Source organism: Antechinus flavipes, chromosome 3 (genome assembly GCF_016432865.1).
Source record: "Antechinus flavipes isolate AdamAnt ecotype Samford, QLD, Australia chromosome 3, AdamAnt_v2, whole genome shotgun sequence".
In the NCBI taxonomy this organism is placed as follows: domain Eukaryota; kingdom Metazoa; phylum Chordata; class Mammalia; order Dasyuromorphia; family Dasyuridae; genus Antechinus; species Antechinus flavipes.
In genome coordinates this window covers 378,307,752-378,329,312 of record NC_067400.1, presented here as the reverse complement: position 1 = coordinate 378,329,312, position 21,561 = coordinate 378,307,752, and the positions used below count along the sequence as shown (strand labels likewise).

At 35.2% G+C, this 21,561-nt stretch overlaps 1 protein-coding gene across 4 annotated transcripts in view; it reads right to left on the bottom strand.

Moving 5' to 3' along the window:
* The window catches only part of LYPD6B (LY6/PLAUR domain containing 6B), a 217,819-nt gene that overhangs the window by 151,105 nt on the left and 45,153 nt on the right, over nucleotides 1-21,561 (bottom strand). The window contains exon 1 of one of the 4 annotated variants that reach the window (XM_051985858.1): nucleotides 10,433-10,550. The exons of the other annotated variants lie outside the window; for them this stretch is intronic. The gene's annotated coding sequence lies outside the window, so the exon portion shown is untranslated. Of the gene's footprint in view, nucleotides 1-10,432; nucleotides 10,551-21,561 lie in introns of those variants that run through there. 4 annotated transcript variants of the gene reach the window in all.

Sequence of the window (21,561 nt, the reverse complement as noted above, 5' to 3'; positions counted from 1 at the left end):
AATAAGGGGAAATTTCATATCTCTAGAGGCCTATTTGTATAAAATAGAGAAAGAGAAGGTCAATGAATTGGGTTTGCAACTAAAAATGCTAGAAAAGGAACAAATTAAAAACCCCCGGTCAAACACTAAACTTGAAATTCTAAAAATAAAAGGTGAGATCAATAAAATTGAAAGTAAAAAAACTATTGAATTGATTAATAAAACTAAGAGTTGGTTCTATGAAAAAACCAACAAAATAGACAAACCCTTAGTAAATCTGATTAAAAAAAGGAAAGAGGAAAATCAAATTGTTAGTCTTAAAAATGAAAAGGGAGAACTCACCACTAATGAAGAGGAAATTAGAGCAATAATTAGGAGTTACTTTGCCCAACTTTATGCCAATAAATTCGACAACTTAAATGAAATAGAAAAATACCTCCAAAAATATAGCTTGCCCAAACTAACAGAGGAAGAAGTAAATATCCTAAACAGTCCCATCTCAGAAAAAGAAATAGAACAAACTATCAATCAACTCCCTAAGAAAAAATCCCCAGGACCAGATGGATTTACATGTGAATTCTACCAAACATTTAAAGAACAATTAACTCCAATGCTAAATAAACTATTTGAAAAAATTGGGATTGAAGGAGTCCTACCAAACTCCTTTTATGACACAGACATGGTACTGATACCTAAACCAGTTAGGCTGAAAACAGAGAAAGAAAATTATAGCCCAATCTCCTTAATGAATATTGATGCTAAAATCTTAAATAAAATATTAGCAAAAAGATTATAGAAAATCGTCACCAGGATAATACACTATGACCAAGTAGGATTTATACCAGGAATGCAGGGCTGGTTCAATATTAGGAAAACTATTAGCATAATTAACTATATCAATAACCAAACAAACAAAAACCATATGATCATCTCAATAGATACAGAAAAAGCATTTGATAAAATCCAACATCCATTCCTAATAAAAACACTTGAGAACATAGGAATAAATGGACTTTTCCTTAAAATAGTCAGGAGCATATATTTAAAACCATCAGTAAGCATCATATGCAATGGGGAAAAACTGGAACCTTTCCCAGTAAGATCTGGAGTGAAGCAAGGTTGCCCACTATCACCATTATTATTTAATATCGTATTAGAAACACTAGCCTCGGCAATAAGAGTCGAGAAAGATATTAAAGGAATTAGAGTAGGCAATGAGGAAACCAAACTATCACTCTTTGCAGATGATATGATGGTATACCTAGAGAACCCCAGAGATTCTACTAAAAAGCTATTAGAAATAATTCATAATTTTAGCAAAGTAGCTGGCTACAAAATAAATCCCCATAAATCCTCAGTATTTTTATACATCACCAACAAAACCCAACAGCAAGAGATACAAAAAGAAATTCCATTCAGAATAACTGTTGATACCATAAAATATTTGGGAATCTATCTACCAAAGGAAAGTCAGGAATTATAAGAGCAAAATTATAAAAAAGTCTCCACACAAATAAATTCAGACTTAAATAATTGGAAAAATATTAAGTGCTCTTGGATCGGCCGAGCGAACATAATAAAGATGACAATACTCCCTAAATTGATCTATTTATTTAGTGCTATACCAATCAGACTTCCAAGAAAATATTTTAATGATCTAGAAAAAATAACAACAAAATTCATATGGAACAATAAAAAGTCGAGAATCTCAAGGGAATTAATGAAAAAAAAAAAAATCAAATGAAGGTGGCCTAGCTGTACCTGATCTAAAATTATATTATAAAGCAGCAGTCACCAAAATCATTTGGTATTGGCTAAGAAATAGATTAGTGGATCAGTGGAAAAGGTTAGGTTCATAAGACAGAATAGTCAACTACAGCAATCTAGTGTTTGACAAACCCAAAGCCCCTAACTTCTGGGAAAAGAATTCATTATTTGATAAAAACTGCTGGGATAATTGGAAATTAGTATGGCAGAAATTAGGCATGGACCCACACTTAACACCATATACCAAGATAAGATCAAAATGGGTCCATGACCTAGGCATAAAGAACGAGATTATAAATAAATTAGAGGAACATAGAATAGTTTATCTCTCAAAATTGTGGAGGAGAAAGAAATTTGTGACCAAAGATGAACTAGAGACCATTACTGATCACAAAATAGAAAATTTTGATTACATCAAATTAAAAAGCCTTTGTACAAACAAAACTAATGCAAACAAGATTAGAAGGGAAGCAACAAACTGGGAAAACATCTTCACAGTTAAAGGTTCTGATAAAGGCCTCATTTCTAAAATATATAGAGAACTGACTCAAATTTATAAGAAATCAAGCCATTCTCCAATTGATAAATGGTCAAAGGATATGAACAGACAATTTTCAGAGGATGAAATTGAAACTATTACCACTCATATGAAAGAGTGTTCCAAATCATTATTGATCAGAGAAATGCAAATTAAGACAACTCTGAGATACCACTACACACCTGTCAGATTGGCTAAGATGACAGGAAAAAATAATGATGAATGTTGGAGGGGATGCGGGAAAACTGGGACACTAATGGATTGTTGGTGGAGTTGTGAACGAATCCAACCATTCTGGAGAGCAATCTGGAATTATGCCCAAAAAATTATCAAATTGTGCATACCCTTTGATCCAGCAGTGTTTCTATTGGGCTTATATCCCAAAGAAATACTAAAGAAGGGAAAGGGACCTGTATGTGCCAAAATGTTTGTAGCAGCCCTGTTTGTAGTGGCTAGAAACTGGAAAATGAATGGATGCCCATCAATTGGAGAATGGCTGGGTAAATTGTGGTATATGAATGTTATGGAATATTATTGTTCTGTAAGAAATGACCAGCAGGATGAATACAGAGAGGACTGGCGAGACTTACATGAACTGATGCTAAGTGAAATGAGCAGAACCAGGAGATTATTATACATTTCGACAACGATATTGTATGAGGACATATTTTGATGGAAGTGGATTTCTTTGACAAAGAGACCTAACTGAGTTTCAATTGATAAATGACGGACAAAAGCAGCTACACCCAAAGAAAGAACACTGGGAAACGAATGTGAACTATCTGCATTTTTGTTTTTCTTCCCCGGTTATTTATACCTTCTGAATCCAATTCTCCCTATTCAACAAGAGAACTGTTCAGTTCTGCAAACATATATTGTATCTAGGATATACTGCAACATATCCAACATATAAAGGACTGCTTGCCCTCTAGGGGAGGGGATGGAGGGAGGGAGGGGAAAAAAATTGGAACAGAAATGAGTGCAAAGGATAATGTTGTAAAAAAAAAATTACCCTGGCATGGATTCTGTCAATATAAAGTAATTATTAAATAAAAATTTAAAATAAATAAAGAATCAATAAGCACCCAAGTTAAATAACAGAGGATAAAATGTTTTTGGTTTTTTTTTTTTTTTTTTTACTTTTCCCAGCTTTATTGGAACACTAAGTAAAGATACAGTAGAAAGTAGACAGTGAAAAGACAATCATCTAGTCCACCAAAACTGAGAATTAATGAGGTAAGAATGGGGGAGAGCCAAGTGAGTAAGAAATAAAGAGGAGAGGACAGAGAATCAAGCACATGATATTCTTAGTAGTTAAGCGTAAAGTCCAGAGTGAGCAGAGAGACAAGAGAAATAATGAACTGAAATATAAAAAGAGGTTAAGAGACCACATCCCCATAAGAAAAGTTGCTAAAGTAGGATGAAAAAATAAGAGATATGAAAGAACCAGATATTTTGATCAGAAAAGGGGATTATAGAGTTCAGATCAGGTTTCATTCTTAAGTCAATTCTTAGAAAATGTATATTCTTAAGATAGAATCTAAGGAAACAGGGTCAAGAAAGTCAAGAAAGTTTAAGCTACATGACAAAATTGGGAGTAGAAAACAATATTTTCACCTTCCTTTTCTATTCCATGCCTCTTCTTGCAAAACCTTTCAAAACAAATAAATATTTCCTAGCACCATTCAGTAAAGACATGCTGTTTTCTGAATTAGTTTTGTTCCTCAGAAACTTGATATTTCGATTTGGATGAAGAGAAATTAATATCAAATCTATCTGGAATATTCTAAATGGAGACCATCAGTATTAGCAACAGGAGCTGAAAACTCCAAATCAAGTCAAAATAAAAATTAACACTGTGCTAACTCCCAGGGACATGAATAAAGGCAGTAATGTAGTCTATGCCTTCAAGAAGCTTCACATTCTCTCTCAAAGGAAAGGCACTAGAACTGAAAGGGTCAAGGAAAGGCCAGCATGTTGTCTCTGTACTCCCAAACAAAAAAATAAATCTTTCTTCCCTCCAACTTAAATTTTGGCCTCAGTGTAAAAATACATTTGAAGAGCACCTAGTTATAGAATGACATTGTTCAGCTTAATGCTCTGTGAAACAGTCTAAACTAATTGTTTCAAAGGCCTGTGGCAGCAAATTTCAGTGATCATATCATATGACACCTTTTCTTTGTATAAACACTAGGTAGCATCTCTGTTTTTACTGCTTTGTTCTCAACTAAAATCATGCCAACAGGGGATCTGATTGACATCTGGCACCATTTTGGATGAGAAAATCTGAAAAATATAATTTCAATGTCATTCAGCACATACAGCCTCATATCTACATGTCAGTAAAGTAGAAAGATCAATGGACTTGAAAACAGAAATGCTGGGTTTGAATCCTAAATCCTAAATATTACTTACAAACTATATAATCCTAAACAAGCCTTTTCTGGATCAATAGCCTTATCTATAAAATTATATATTATACTGAATTACAATTAATTATAAAATTATACTAAAAGATCCCCTTTTCCTCTAAATCCTGTAATCTCATTATATACAAGGAGAAAAACAGACCACATAGCTATAAATTGAATTGTTAGGACAATTTATGTGCATATATAACATATCAAGAGAATAAAGACTATGAAAGAGATTATAGACAGAGAGTGAAGTGTTAGAGAATGAGATGCTCCAGGGGATATGGAACTAGATCTGGAGTTAGGAAAACTTGAATACAAATCCAGCTTCTGGCACTTACTGATTGTGGGACCCTGGGAAAAACACATAATTGTTGCCTGCCTCAGTTTTCCCATTTGTAAAATGGGGACAATAACATCACCTACCTCTTAAATTTGTGAGGATATTATTTAAAAAGTACTTTACAAGCCTTAAAGTACTATTGTAAATATTATATTATATGATAATATAATGTTAATATAATTTAATAATTGCTAATATTATAATCAATATAATAGCAATGCAAATATTATAAATAGATGTTAGAAAGAGACAGATATTTTCTTCATCTGGATCCTCTTGGCTCATTTTCAGCCTATATAGTTCAGACCCACCTATCAGGAAACAATTATTAGAAATCACAGGGCAGCATAACACCATCAACTTTTTCACAGAGGACAATAAGGAGAAATAATCAAGTATTCATTAAGTCTATTGTGTGCTAGCACTATGCAAAATGTTTTATGAATAGTTTCTTATTTGTTCCTCACAATAATAGTGACTGAATTTCACACCTCTTGAGCTATGCAGGCTTACACTGAGATGGAGGAGTATGCAGATGGAATCACAGTCCCATAAAATTTAGTACTTCATTTTGTCACTGTGCTCCTTATCTGTAACACAGAGTAAAAGCAGTAACATGTATGATATACCTTTTTTTCCTCTCAATAGCATTTTATTTTTCCAAACACATGTAATGGTAGTTTTCAATATTCATTTTTTAAAGACTTTGCATTCCAAATTTTTCTCCCTTCCTCCCTTACCTCACCTCTTCCCAAAAGAGCAAGCAAGTCTGATTTAGGTTAAATATGTGCAATCCTTTTAAACATATTCTATATTTGTCAATTTGTGTAAAAAAAAAAAAACAGACCAAAAGAGTCTTATCCAAAATCATGAGAAAGAAAAAAACAAACAAAAATAACTAAAAATAATGTGCTTTAATCCACATTCAGTCTCCATAATTCTCGCTCTGGATGCAGATGACATTTTCCATTCCAAACCTATTGGAATTGTTTTGAATCATCACATGGTTGACAAGAGCCAAGTCCATCACAGTTGATTAATATATAATTTTGTCGGGGCAGCTAGGTGGCACAGTGGCTAGAACACCAGCCCTGAAGTCAGGAGGATATGAGTTTAAATGTGTTCTTAGACACTTAACACTTCCTAGCTGTGTGACCCTGGGCAAGTCACTTAACCCCAATTGCCTCAGGATTCGCTGTGAATACAAATAACCCAGTAAGACACCAAATAATATCGAGACATAAAACAAGGAAACATGGGTGGATTTTGCAGATCAAAATGCATGATGGATTTTGATCTGCATCAGTAGGAAGGTTATCTACATGATGAAGTTATGAATCCATGAAGGAAGAAGAACTTGGTTTTTGGATAATCCAGATCATTCAATGTTGCTCCTCCAGTTTCCTCCAGTTCCCAGGCTTTGAGCTATTTCCTTGTTTCATTTAGTACCTCCCTTTGGGCAGGTAAGGTGAAGGGTTATAGGGATTGAAAGTGTTAATGGTTTCCTAAAGGTTTAGAGGTGATCAGCTGATTTTGCATAACCATTCATTTCCACCTCCCACCAGGGATAATCAAGCCTTGGCTTTCTCCTTTGTAGGAGAAACAAACCTTTCTTCAAATGACAGGGTGACTTTTTGCAGCGTTGTTATTGACCCACTGGATAATTAACCACAACTGGAGATATGCCTCTGCCAAAGGCACCTACTAATGAACATCAGGCCAAGGTAAATTATTAGCTGCAGCAGGGCTGACCACAAGAGGGTCTATTGTTTAATTAAATGGGCTTTGCCTGTCAGAGGAGACAGCTCTGACCTGCTCAAGACTAAAATATCGACAAGAGTACATTTAAGGGAGAAGGTGGCTATAGAGCTTTTTGCTTTTATATTTTTGAATGCTGCAAAAACTTCTAGAAGGAGCAGAATTAAGACTTGTGGGAAACATGGGGCAAATCACATTTAACAATTAAAAAGTCTACAAAGGCAAACTTTTAAAACCAACAATTAGAATTTAACTTCTTGTCATTCTTTTAGTCTTTTAGTACCAAAAATTGGGATATCTAACATGTTGGAATATTACTGTGCCATAAGAAAAAAAAAAATGATGATAATGACCACAGAGTAAGGAAAGAGGAGGAGAAAGGTGATTGAAATGAGGAAAAGGAAGGGGGAACTTTATAGCAACCTGTTAATTTCAGTCTCCATAGTGACTACTATTCTTTTTCTTCTCCTCCCCACACTCTGAGCATTCTTATATCACTAAAAAGATGCTGACCTTTAGACACAGATTCTTTTCAACTCTTCTCTCTTCCATTCCTCAAAATGCTCCAGCATCAATACCTTCTACCCCTTTTTTCCTTCTTCCCTGAAGTCATAAAAAAGGAATTTATATTTCTCACTAAGACTAATCTCTATACCCATTTCAATATTTACTCTGGTGTGACTGGCCAAATATTAATGCTAACTTAAGACTAGCCCCGTTCAATGCTTAATTCCCACTGAAACCTTCCTTAAACTGATTAGTCTAAGATATGTGATTTTGTGTTGACTTATATGTTCTGCAAATAAAAAATTTAAAAAAAAACCTATTCCAACAATGACATCTTTGGGATTTCTTCAGCAGGGGTACTTAATCACAAACAATTCTAATACCCTCTAGAAAAGGTATCTCTTTCTAGAGAATTCCCTCTAGAGGTATTCTCATTTTCCCAGAATCATTTCTTTTGGCTTAACTTTCTTATCTTCTCCAAAGCATTTCTTAAAGATTCTGGCTTCCTTTCCAAAAATCTTTGTGAAATTGAGCATCTGTATAAATGTCATATCTACCTAACAGCTCTTTAAAGACTAATACTTGCATTTCTTATGTATTTTTCATTCTTGGTGACTAGCATACTAACTTTAAATAGTCAATTTTTTTTAGTCGTGTCCTAGTCCTTGTGACCCCATTTGATTTTCTTTTTGGGGGGCAAAGCCACTGACTGGCCATTTCCTTCTCCACTCATTTCACAGATGAGGAAACTGAGGCAAACTGAATTAAGTGACTTGTCCAGGGTCACACAGCTAATAAATTTTAATTTGATTTGAATATTATCTGATTTCTTCAAGAGGATCTACATGCAATTTTTTTGATTCAGAAGATCAGGCTTCCTGATTCGCAGCCCAGTGTTCTATCCATTGTGCCACCCAGCTGCCTATCCTTGTGTACACTAGGTGCTTAAGAGATGTTTCTTAAATTGGCTTAAATTTGTTGACTTGACTTACACTAATATCTTTTTGCAGATGACTCCAAAACATTTTTCTCTAGCTCTGACATCTCTTCTAAGTTCCAGACCTATATTTCTGGCTATCAAGAAGACAGTGGAGTTGAAGGATACTCTACTGGAAGTTCAAATACAACATGTCCCAAACCAAACTGTCTACCATGCTTAAATTCTTTGGGTTGACTCTCACTCCTCTGTCTCCTTCTGCTCTCATATTATAACATCAATATTATAAAATGAACAGTTTTGAGAATTTTTATAAAATGATGAAGAGTGAAATGAACACACCTAATAAGCTATGTAGGGCAACTACATAGTGCGGTGAATAGAATGACATACCTTATTCTAAAAATGGTCTACCAGCTATTAGATTGCCAAAGAAGGATACAATTATCAATCAAGAAATATGTACTAACTATCTATTTTATGCTAGGTACTGCCCTCAAAGAGCTTACAATTTAATGAGGAAAACAACATGCAAACAACCATATAGAAACTACATGAAACACAGAAAAGTTAAGAACCTCTGCACAAGATTATCTGTCCTACATAAATTTGTCCAAAAAAAAATTAAGCATCTGTTCTGTTTAGTATTACTTTTTTTTTAAAATTGCTCTCTTTTGAGCCTCACAACAAGCCTGTAACAGCATTTGAATTAAGATTAATTCCCAGATCCCAGATTCCAAGCCTTACACACTGTCCACTCCATAGTCCAAACCAATTGGCCATTTTGTTGTTTCTTACAAGACTGAATTGTACAGTTATGATCCTCACTTTTCAATATTGTAATTAGTAAACAAGGACTCTGAGTCATTTTTCCCTTTCTTATTCTTAATACCTAGTAAAATGCTTTTGCCTGTCGTCAATGTTTTTAAAAATTCATCTATGAACTGAATGGCTAAATTACTCTACTGAATATCACTCCTTTTCCTTTTAATTAACTGCCTTTCTCTCTACCCAAAAAGGAAGTGGATCCTTAGAAAAGTATTATTGATAAGATTTCCATCTTAATGAATGAAAAAGTATATATAGTTCAGTACTGTGCTAATTGATAGGGATATAAATATTAAAATTGATCAGGCCCTGCCCTCAAGAAGCATATTTTCTAATGGGAAGAACAACATATACAGGTAATTGAATTTTATTTTAGAAAGTCACAGAGATGATGAGTGGAGGCAAAAGAGAAAATCTGTCATATTCTTTCAAAAAGCAAAGACAGTACTAATTGATGATGATTTAAGACTTAGGGGCTAGGGGAGACAACTCAATGAACTAATAGGCAAGATGGATGACTTGAATATAAAGTGAAGCATAAGGAAAATATGTAAGTATTCATCATCAAGGATTGGGGGGAAGGGGTGGAGAGATCCCAGATACAAATATATAGGGTAGCAGATAAGAAGTTGGCCAAAGTATGTGTAACAAGTATGTGTCTAGATGTGGTAGTCAGGAAGAGGAATTTCTTTGCCAAAAGAAAAAATATATACATTTAAAGGTCTGGAATGTAAAGTTATGACCTTTCTGGAAATCACTGAGTAAACTTCAATGCTATGATCAAAAAATTGCTTTCACTTCCATTGAGGATATTAAATTGCATAAGTCCATGAGCTCCAGTATCTCATGTTTAAATCATTGCCTTCTTGGAAGCGTTGCCTATATTCTGGTGCCTGAATAGTTTTCTTTTCAGAGAAAATAAACAAAACAAAACAAAAACACAAGTTTGGTGCAACGGACTTATTATCTTAGGGGGCTACTGTTTCATAACTCTCTCTGGGAATGTCCTGAAAAAAGACTTCTATGTAGTCCTGGTTGTTTCCTGTTTAGGGGGTGGGGGAGCACCACCTGTGAAAGGTTAATAATAGCTTATGTTTATATAAAACATTAAAATTTACAAAGTGTTTTCCTCATACAAGATTATAGGCTAGACATTGCACATACTGCTATGCCCATATTGCAGATGAAAATTTTAAGACTCAGTGACTCTCAAAGGCCAGATAACTATTAAGTTTCAGACTCAGGATTTAAAGCCCAGGTCTCCTTAATTTTACTCCATCATTCCTCAGGTTTTGGGACCCATTAAAATTCATAGGAAACATATCTTCTATAGGGAATGAAACAGAGGTGGATTGAGCTACCTTTTCCTTTTTGATATCCTCTCCTTAAAGATTTTCACCTTGGGTCATCCTTTCCCACTTCTTAATGGAAACTTGATCCTCTTGGTTCCATTTCTAATTCTGCCACAAAATCTCTCTTAGTGACTTTCTGTCTGTGTTTTGCCACCTGCAAGACGGAAGGAGGAAACGTTCTTTTACCACCCCAACCCCCTGCCCCCAAATCAACCACCCAGGGATTCTGGGAAGTTTAATTACCACCTAGAAAGTACCATACTTTCATAGCATCTTTAGGACTGATTATCATAATTACTTACTGATTGATTCTGGGACTTGTAACAGGGCAAACTCATTTCCATATTAATATTAAGTAATGATTACTGCAGCTCAGGACTCTAGCTCAGGATTCAAAATCATGACCTGAATTAGAAACAAGGCAATATTTAACCCAACAGGCTAAATTTGCTCTCTGTATCTCAAATGATTTTCCCCACTCATTAACCAATAGCTAATAAAATTTCAAACTGAAGCATGGTATCCTTAACAAGAAGGAAATCTGGTGGTTACCTGAGGGGTCATAAAAAAGCCTTGTGTTAGTTCACTTCCCCACCCCACCTGAACATGCAAGTATAGTCTAACCAGTCTAAATTCCACTTAATGTGGAACAATAATTAGCCAGCTGAGTAAATAGTTTCCATTAAGACCACCCAAATCTGTACCAAACACCACTGATAATTACTAGGTGCTTAAGTAAACACTCTTCTAGGGAAGGAGGCCCAGTCAGACCAGAACACTGAGCATCACATCTGGCTCAAGGTAAGCAGAATGTCAATCTCTCCAGCCAGGTGTATCTCAACCCACTTGGTCACAATGGTTTGCCTGCTAACAAGTAAAGTAAGTGCTTTTCTTTCATTTTTTGTCACATCGACTGTGATCTCCATGCCAGGACCCCTGAAACAAATACTACTTAGATATTTAAAAAGAAAAATCCATAGGATAAACTAAAATAAAAAGAGGAGATTAAACAACTCTATTCCTATTGTTCCAATGAGTTATTTTGGAATATTTGGTGAATAACACTTCCTCTATCTCTTAAGGACTCCTTTGAAAGCTAGGAACAGTCACAAAAAATATCAATTTCATGGGAATTAAACCTGATTGTGAAATGTACTCATTGTTCGCTGGCTGTAATAGGCCCCAAACTTAGCTCATAATCCCCAAGTGGTTAACCACAGGGAAAGTCTTCTTGCCTAGCAAGCTGGTCCTCTCTTCAACCTTTTACAGTTGGCACTCTGGGAATTTAGGATCTGTAGTCTTTAGTGGAAAACTTTTCTCAAGGATGACATAATTTCTCTGACATTCTAGGGGTCCTGTGACTCTATTCAATTTCTTCTTATAGGCACCATAACCAGTTCACTCCCTACATCAAAACCCAACTCAGCTTTATTTTATTGAAATTACATGCTGGCCGGTGCTCCAATCCTTGTTAGGCATTAAAATACACTTTGTTTTTTTTGAGACATTCATTATATCTACTTATTCACATGCACATTTCAAGGGCAAAAAAAGTCAGTATTAAAATTAAGCAGATCATTATTTTCCTATTTTCTGTAGATATGAGTCTCTTGAATTGCACACCTTTGTATCATTTGACAGTGGTTTGTGAAAAATCACTCAGGCTGATGAAGAAAATTGATTTTCCATTTAAACACATGAGGAACAAAAGCACAATCAAGAAAAACCTGGCTCTTTTAGTAAATGGGGTGCTAGAGTACAAGCATTCAATCAATCCTCAATGTGGTAGAATCCATTGAAGGGTAAGGAAATCAGTTTAGTAAAATGACACTAACCTAAAGGATACTGATAGCATAGAAATGATTTTAGAATTCAAATTAACCTTCATAAAATGGAAAAGTAGAAAGAAGATAAAAATTGAGTTCAACAAAGTCCAGTGAAAGAAGGTATCCATGGAAATGAAAAATAAACTACAAGATCAGAAGATATGTAAAGCCCTAGAGGGGGGATTGAGGGAGGAAAAGGGAAAATTCCAAGGACCATAATGGAACACAAGCTATTAAGAGCTATGAAAGAAAAGGGGATGGTACCCAATGCATAAATAGAAATATGAATAAGAAAAATTGTCAAAGGAATAGCTTTATCCTCATTCCTGACTATATGAGTTTAGTGATATGCTATATCTCTATTGACTGAGAACCTACCTCCCTATAGAGAGGCATTTCATCAGAAATTTGGATATGAATATGATTATTTTGGTGAGAAGGGAAGTCACAATAATCCATGAAGGCCTTACTCAAAACAGTGAAATCACAAATTTTTCAGTGTCCAATACTGAAACTGAAAAGCAACCTATTTCCAATGAAGATGGAATCAAAGGCAATAGGCCTTTAACCTGATGCATGAAGGAGTCCATTTGGGCTTAAGAACCCATTGGTGGACAGTAATAATCTTAAGGCATTATAATAGACTATGAAAATAAATCAGGTGCAAGTCCCTACCATTCTCTAATAAGCCTTTCTTCTTTTATGCTACCATAATTTTCTCCCACAAAATGTCCCCCTGTTTTCTGAGTCTTCCCCCTGCCTATGACAGAACCACACAAACAGGGGACATAGCTAACCACTTTAGTGTCAGGGACTTTTGAAATATAATATGTGCATAGTTTCACAACACAGAATTAGTTTAATTCAGACTTAAAGCATCCAATTCTACAGATTTTAAAACACCAAATGAATCTTACCAACACAGTCTGCACCAGACCCTGATCTCTAGCCTTTCTGGCTAGTTAATTCTATTTTTACCTTCCAGTCTCAGGCTTTGCTATCTTTTCATCTCTATTCTGATTCCTGAAGAAATGAGATTCCCTTATCATCAAGTAATTTCTTTTTTTATTTTCCTTTCTCCACTTGGGGGAAAAACATTCCTAAAAATCTTACTGAATACAACAGTAATGTTTTGAGGTTAGGGTGACCTCAATTTTCCTTTTTAAAAGTGTGGCATATATATATAAATACAGAGAGAGAGAGAGAGAGAGAGAGAGAGAGAGAGAGAGAGAGAGAGAGAGAGAATGTTTTCTGCTTATATTACATTCTTGCATGGATACTGAAAGAATGAGGAGGTAGCATGGCAATGTATGCACCCAAAACATTTTTCACACACCATACTCTTTTTTTCCCCCCACAGGTAGAGAGCCACCCTCCCTAAAGCACTCTGCAGACAATTGTCTGCCTGCCATTTAACAATGGGTACTGGTCTTATAGAGCACTCCAGCATGATGCAGCTCATTAAAGCCAAATAAAAGTAGAAAGGGCTTCCTTCAGAGGTGATGATTACCATTCCCTAGAGGTCTGCAAGCAGAGTTTGGATAACCAATTTGGCAAAATGTGATTCATCGAATCAAGAATGGATTGTTCCTTTTAACTCTTGAATTCTATAAAGTTGTGTGGAGTTTCCTTTGCTCTAGCACCCATACTCTTTAGGGAAGTATCCTGTATATTATCTCATCATGGTCTTTGCCCATATTACTATACCTTCCATCATCCAATTCCATTTCCTAACTCCAACCTATTGAAGAGTTGTCACCCTTTTTATTTTTTATTATTGTTCATTTCTAACTCTTTTTTTTCAAAATCTATTAAGAGAACTACTTCCTGTTCATCACTGACCATAATTGGTAAAACTGAAGCTTCCCTAATTCTACCTCACTTAAGGATGAATCATAGGACTGGGGCAGATCCCAAAAATCATCTAGTCTAACCCCGCCCCCCGTTGTTGTTCAATTATTTTTCAGTCATGTTTGGGTTTTCTTGGCAGAGATACTAGAGTGGTTTGCCATTTCCTCCAGGTTATTTTACTGAGGAAGAAACTGATACAGTGTCACTTGCCCAGGGTCACATAGCTAGGAAGTATATGATCCTGGATTTGAACTCATGAAGATGAGTCTTCCTGACTCCAAGTCTGGTGCTCTATACCCTATGAAGCCACCTAGTTGTCCTAACCATCTCAGTTTAGAGATGATGAAGTTGTAATATATAGAGGTAAAGTCACGTTCCCAATAGCACAAAAGTAACTTGTGTTAGATCTGGAATAGGAACCTGGCGCTTCTGATTCCCAGGCACTATACAGAGTTGCATTTTAAAGGTTACTCTATTTATTTCCATCATACTTTTAAAATATTTTATATTATATGAATATGTTTACTACAAAATACACTAATATGTTTGTATGTGTATAGCCTATTTCAGATGGCTTGCAAGTTCAGGGATGAGGGAGAAAAGGGAGAGACAGAGGGGAAAAAATGGAAATCAAAATCTTATATAAGTAAATGTTGAAAAATATCTTTATATATTATCAAGAAAAAAATAAAATACTATTAAGTAGAGGGGGAAAGAAACCCAAACATTTACCACAACATATTTTGGCCCCTTTAAGAGGTGGATTATTAAGGAATAAGATATTCTTTCACAATTAACAAGTGGCTTTCATGATCTTTTAGAAGACTTGAAAAAGATTTTTCTAGTCAATTTGGTTTAATGATTACAATTTCACAGACCTGAAGGGAACTTAGAGGTTCTACCTTCTAACCTGTACACCTGAATGGGAATCATACTTTCAAATTGCCCCAAAGAAGGCATTCGGTCTCTGCTTGAAAACTTCCAGAGAGGAAGCCTATCACCCTGAACCAGCCCATTTCACTTTAGAAGAGCTTTAAAAGCTTTCTGAGTTTTAAAACAGCTCAAACTGTTAGAATATAAAAAAAGGTTTGGGTTTTTTTCCTGCTATAACATAAAGCAATTCTTTTTCCTTCTATCTTTTTGATTTGCCTTTTATCTTATATTTTAACATAAAACAATTCTTGATGAACACACTGATTTGTGACAACCAGCACTTATCTTTTTAAATATTCACTAATCACCCCTTTAAAATTCATTCTAGAATGTTTCAGGACTACAAATCAAATCCATTAGCTCATAGTCTGACTACTCTATCATCTTTTCTTTCTTTTTTTCTTTTCCTTCCTTCCTTTCTTCTTTCTTTCCTTCCTTCTTTCTTTCCTTCCTTCCTTCCTTCCTTCCTTCCTTCCTTCCTTCCTTCCTTCCTTCCTTCCTTCCTTCCTTCCTTCCTTCTTTCCTTCCTTCCTTTCAGAAAACTAGAACCATGCTGCATTCTTTCAGAACATTCTGGCTCTCCAAAATTTCTCCAACACCACGAATGACATTGAGAACCTTGGAGATCTGGTGATGACGTAAATTACTGAGGGCTTCTCAGTCATGTACTACCATTTCTTCAGTTATCTTGATATGAAGAGGGCAGTATCTTTCATCAGAAGTCTCCTAATTGGGTTTTTAAGACTATGGACTCAGAGTACTGAGAACTAGTGGTAGTCAGTTATCTTCCAGGTGGTCCAACCTTTTAGTGTGAAATGGCTGTGGTGAGTGAGCCCAAAGTGAGTTGCTAACACTGGAGTCTGTCAACCTCTTTTGCTCCATTATTTCCAAACTCAAGAACATGGATCATGGTAGAGAAAGCAAGGCAAATTAGAGTTGAATATGCATTGACTTCATTCAGTCATGTGCATTTCACTATAGCTGTTGAGCATTTGAAAACTAACATGTTCTAACAAATACTGTTCCTTTGACAAAATTTCAATCCTAACACCTGTGTTCAGTTACCTATTCAAAATGCACTCATTCCTTTCCGTCAGTGTGTTCCTTCACAGATCTTTAAAATTGGAAACTTTAATGATTTACTATTGCACTATAATAACAAGGTAGCCAGGTGTGGTATTGCCCACACCTATAATCCCTGCTACTGGGGAGGCTGATACTATTGGCTCATTTAGGCTCCAGGGCTGTGAGCTGCAAAAGGCCTAATTCTTTTTGTGAGTCTGTACAAATCATAGTACCAATTTGGTGAGCTCCAGAGGCAAGGGCATCACCAGGCTGCCTAAGAAGGGATGAACTGGCTCAGACTGGAAAGAATGAGTCAAAGATTCTGCACCAAACAGAAATGGGATGAGTCCCAGGAGTGCCTGCAACATTCCCAGTCCATGTAAGATAGGGAGACCAGACTCAAAAACCAAAGTAACTAGCTAATGTTTTACTAATAGATAGCTAAAAATCCAGGCCATTTGAGTGCAATAGAAATACTTAGAAACTTACTAATAGAAACTAAAAGTTCTACCACCATTCAAATCACTGAAGATGAAAATGACTAAGGTTCCCAGCTAAGTGACCCTCAGTCTCATTACCATTGAGAATGAGACCATTTCACAGAGATAAGAAATGAAACTTACATATGACAAAGATGCATAATAACTACAAACAGAGCTAGAACTAATAATAAATTTAAGTTATGACTAAAAGGTGCTAAGAGTATAAGATCCCATTGTGTTTGTTGACTTTGTAGATGAAAACTTAATCTTAAACACTTTTCTCTAAGAAGTTGCCTGATGTACATACATTAAGATCTTATACAACTCTTAACATAGAGATAATGTCAGTTAGTTATCCTCTGGTAACAATATGAGATGAGGTATAAAACTGATATATACTTTCCAGAGTTGCTTACCACTGTCATAAAGGCTGTCCTGTGGCAAGATTCAAATGGAAGAGAGACTCCCTATACATATATATACATGTATACAATATTACAGGATCTCTATAGAAATCTACAACAACTCAAAAAGGCTACGTCTAGCAATCCCACTTAAAAGAAACACAATACTATAAAATGAGAACAAAAAATGTCACCTCATACTAGTCATTTTATTTCCCCAAATCCAACATTTTAATTGTCTTTTGGGGGGAATTACTTTTATCTAATTATTTTTCATCTCCAATACAATTTATTAAATATCTAAAATGCACAAAGGGGCAATTAGGTGTTGCAGGGGAGAAAGTGCTGGGTCTGAAGACTCATTTTCCTGACTTCAAATCTGACCTCAGACTAACCAACTGTGTGATTCTGGACAAATCAATTAATCCTGTCTGCCTCAGTTTCCTCATATGTGAAAGGAGCTGCAGATGGAAATGGTAAACCATTCCAGTATCTCTGTCAAGAAAACCCTAAATGGGGTCACTGAGAGTAAGACACAATTGAAATGACTCAACAAAAAGAATATATAAGGCCCTTGAGATGAAAACTGATAGCTTGTAACTTCTTGTGGAAATCTGCAAGAAAACACAAAGTCTGAGAATTCTTTCTGTTAACAATCCTATAGCACTTTGGTTTGTTGTTGCTTAATCCCTTCATTATTCAAGAGAATATTACTAAACCTCCAATGTTCAAATTAAGTGGTATAACATGCTATTATATATAATATTCAAAATTGTCAGTTTGCTTAAGGAAATCACTTAGACTCATCACAAAAGAAGACAAATATTTAGAAGGGATGTCATTTGTGTACAGTCAGTTATAGGTCAGTGTTAGTTTTCCCACCCTTAGATGAGAGCAATAGCTATAACAAGGAGTAGCAAGGGTATTGTTTGCATCCCTGAGATTTTATACTTGGCTCTTATGCTGCTCCAGGTAATTATCTATTCTGGATAGCACTAGTCAAGCCAAGAAGAAAAACACTAAGTGGTTAACTAAGTGGAGATATTTAAAATGTCAGAAATTCTAAGTTGGGAAATTTGATTGTGTTAATCAACATTCTCTTATGCTGCCCCACCCACCATCACAACTCCATAATAACTGGGTTTAAAACACTATGTATTAAGCATAGACTACTTGTAGTTAGGAACATTTTCTAGGTTCTTTATTCTCCCAAAAGAATTGTGTTGAGAGTAAATAGCCACACTGCTATCATGGATGATTCTATAATCTCATCCCCTTGACCCAATCCCTATAAAGAGTGGATCTTGGGGATTTCCAGGCAAAATGGCTGCCTACCCATTTCACCACCTAATTACTACCCATCACAATCCTGACATTTGCATCAGTTTAAATAATGATCAAGAAATTCAATGCTATGATAAATATGGAAATATGTTTAGAAGAATTACACACTTTTAACCTATATTGGATTACTTTCTGTCTAGGGGAGGGGGGGGAAGAAGTGGATATGAAGGGAAGGGAAAAATTTAGAAGACAAGATTTTACAAGGGTGAATGTTAAAAATTATCTTTGCATGTATTTTGAAAAATAAAAAAGCTATTATTAAAAAAAGCAATTCAATGCTAAATAACAGTAAGCTATACAAAAAAATCAGTCAAAAGTCCACAGTCAAAAGGAAAAGAGGCTGAGAACAATAAAACAGGTCCAGATTAGGCAAAATAAGCCCAATGAGACTATCAAAGGTTCAGAAATATGTTGCCTGCAAGGCTTTGTGTCCAAAGATAACAAAATATCCCTCTCACTTTTGAAAAAGTCACAAAGAAATCAAAAAAAAATCGGGATAGAAACACTGAAGCCCTACTGACCACTATCTCAGCCTGAGATACCTTTCTAGGGCCTCCGAAGTCCAAACCACTGTGCCTTGAAATTCCATGAAGACCCTGACGACTTAGTGTTCAGAAGTTCAAAGATCCAGGATAAACGTAGGGTGTGGAAGCCATGGAATGTAGAAGGATGAAGGCACCTATAGTGAGACCAAGCAGGGCTGATCTCACCCAAAAGTACAGGGTAGAACCTAACTCTGGAATAAAAATCCCAATTCAGAAATTAAAGTTGTATTTAGTTATGTGACTCAAAATGGGGTCAGAATCCAGTTTAAGAAGCTTTGCTCTATCCTACTAAAGGTCTATTATTTTTTCTCCTCTGGAAAATTTAACTTAACATTTCAGGGTATAAGCTATTCTTGGTTGTAAACATATCTCTTCCCTGTATTGAATCCTAACTAGAAGCTGCTAGCTCTTATGTGATCTTGACTGTAGTTTGTTAATAGAATAGATCTCATCTGTAATATTTCTGGGGACTGAGTCTTATGAGGTTTTTTCAGGAGATGACTGACAGATTTTTTTAATCCTTATTTTGCTCCTTGGTTCTATATATGGGGATAGTCTTCATTTGTGATTTCTTGAATATTGTCCATGTATTTTTGTTTTGTTTTGTTTTAATTTTGGTTTCAGGGATCTTTATGTTTCTTAAATGATTACTCTTTAACCTGTTTTCCAGTTTAGTTTTCTTTGATATCTAATATCTTAAGTGTTGGATTTGGGTTTTTTTTGTATTTGACTTTGTTGTAATATTTTTGGTGTTTTATGCAGTCATTAATTTCTCTCTGTGGATCATTAGGGTTTTCAGGAAGTCCATTATTTAGGTAAGGTTTTTTCTTTTTTTTTTCTAGAATACTTTTTCTCCTTACAGTTCTTTTCTCCAGAGATTTTCTTTCATTTTTTAATCTCTCATCTTATTTTTCCTGTTTATGTAGCATTTGTGAAAAATTAGTTATTTTTATTTTTTCCCTTAAGTCACTGTTTCATTACTCCTTTCTTTTTTACAGATCTCTAGAACTATGATAATTTTTTTTATACTGGATGGTGGTTTCTTTGATGTGCTTGCATTTCCAATTTTAATTCCTGAATTGGGGCTTTGTGCCAGAGTTAGGTTTTGCCCTCTACTACACTTCTGGGTAAGGTCAGCCCTGGTTGGTCTCACTACAGATGTCTTCAGCCTTCTACATTCCATGGTTGTCATATCCTGTGGTTATTCTGGATCTTTGAGCTTATGAGCACTAGATCTTCAGGGTCTCCCTAGAATTTCAAAGCACTTTGGACTTTGACTTTGGAGCCCCTAGAATGGCATCTCAGGCTGAGATAGTGGTTTGTAAGGCTTGCAATATTCCTATCCTGTATCTTTTTGCATAGTCAAGTAAAGCAAATCCTATATTAGCTTTGTCCAAAAATATATGTCTCAGTCTATGTATTTTAGGTCATTACCTATCAAGAGGTGAATAGCATAGGCCTTGTATCCCTTACACCATTACTCATAGGAAATGTGGCTTTTCATTGTATTGATCAGAGTTCTTTAGTTTTTCAAAGCCATTTTGTTTTTAACTGAATGTGGAAATTGTGGAAAATTTGATAATAGTAAATTGTTTCTAAATTCTGAAAAAAAGTTTCTGAATGCAACAACAAAAAATTAATTCAAAATCAAGCATGCAATGAATCCAAATGTTTCTAGGAGTGTCTGCCTATTTTGTATCATACAACTTCACTGCAACCTTGATTCTAAATACACAATATGCGTACATTGCACTGTGCATGTACAAATGCTGCCAGAAACACCCTGACTGAGATTCAGGATGGGGTTGCATAATAATTTCTTGAGCAAAAAGGGTCACGAGTGGAAGAAGTCCTAGAATAGAGGACTTCCAAACATTTCTGATGATAAGACCAGAACTGAGTAGAAATTTTGAAACGCAAAATGGGAAAGAAGAAACAAATGTCTTTTCACAATCTCAGAGTCATCAAAGAGTATTGAGGAAGTTAAATAAGAAAATCTGAGGATTTCAGAGTGAATCAGTTCCATTCTGAAAGTTTGATGAGAGAAAACTGACAAGAGACGGAAAGAATTAAGCTATTATAAAAAGGAAGAAGGGAATGGAACGATATTTCTGCATGAGAATAATATACAAACATACAACTAAAGTTAGAAGGGAAAAGAAATCTTTACATCAAATTTCTCTGAGAAGAGTCTCATTTCCATGATAAACAAAGGAATGACTTATACTTATATGTAAGAATCATTTTTCATTGTTAAATCATCAAAAGATACAAACGGGCAGTTAGTTATGAAAGGAAGGAATCTAGGCTATCAGAAGCCATATCAAAAAATGCACCAAATCATTCATAAGTAAAGAAATGAAAGTTAAAGTAACTCTGAGATTCCATCTCATACTTATCAACTGGGAAAGATGACAAAATGGCAAAATGAGAATGGCTGGAGGGACTTCAAGGAAACAAGCAAATTAAACGTATGATTGGTGGAACTGTGAATCGGTACAATCATTCTGGAAAGCAATTTGGAACTATGCCCAAAATGTCACTAAACTGTACATATCCTTTGATCTATCAACACCTCTACTCGGATAAACCCTGAAAAGATCAAAGTAAAAAGAGAAAGACCTATATGTTCAAAAATATCTCTAGTTTATAGTAGCAAAAAACTGGAAACTAAGAGGATACTGATAA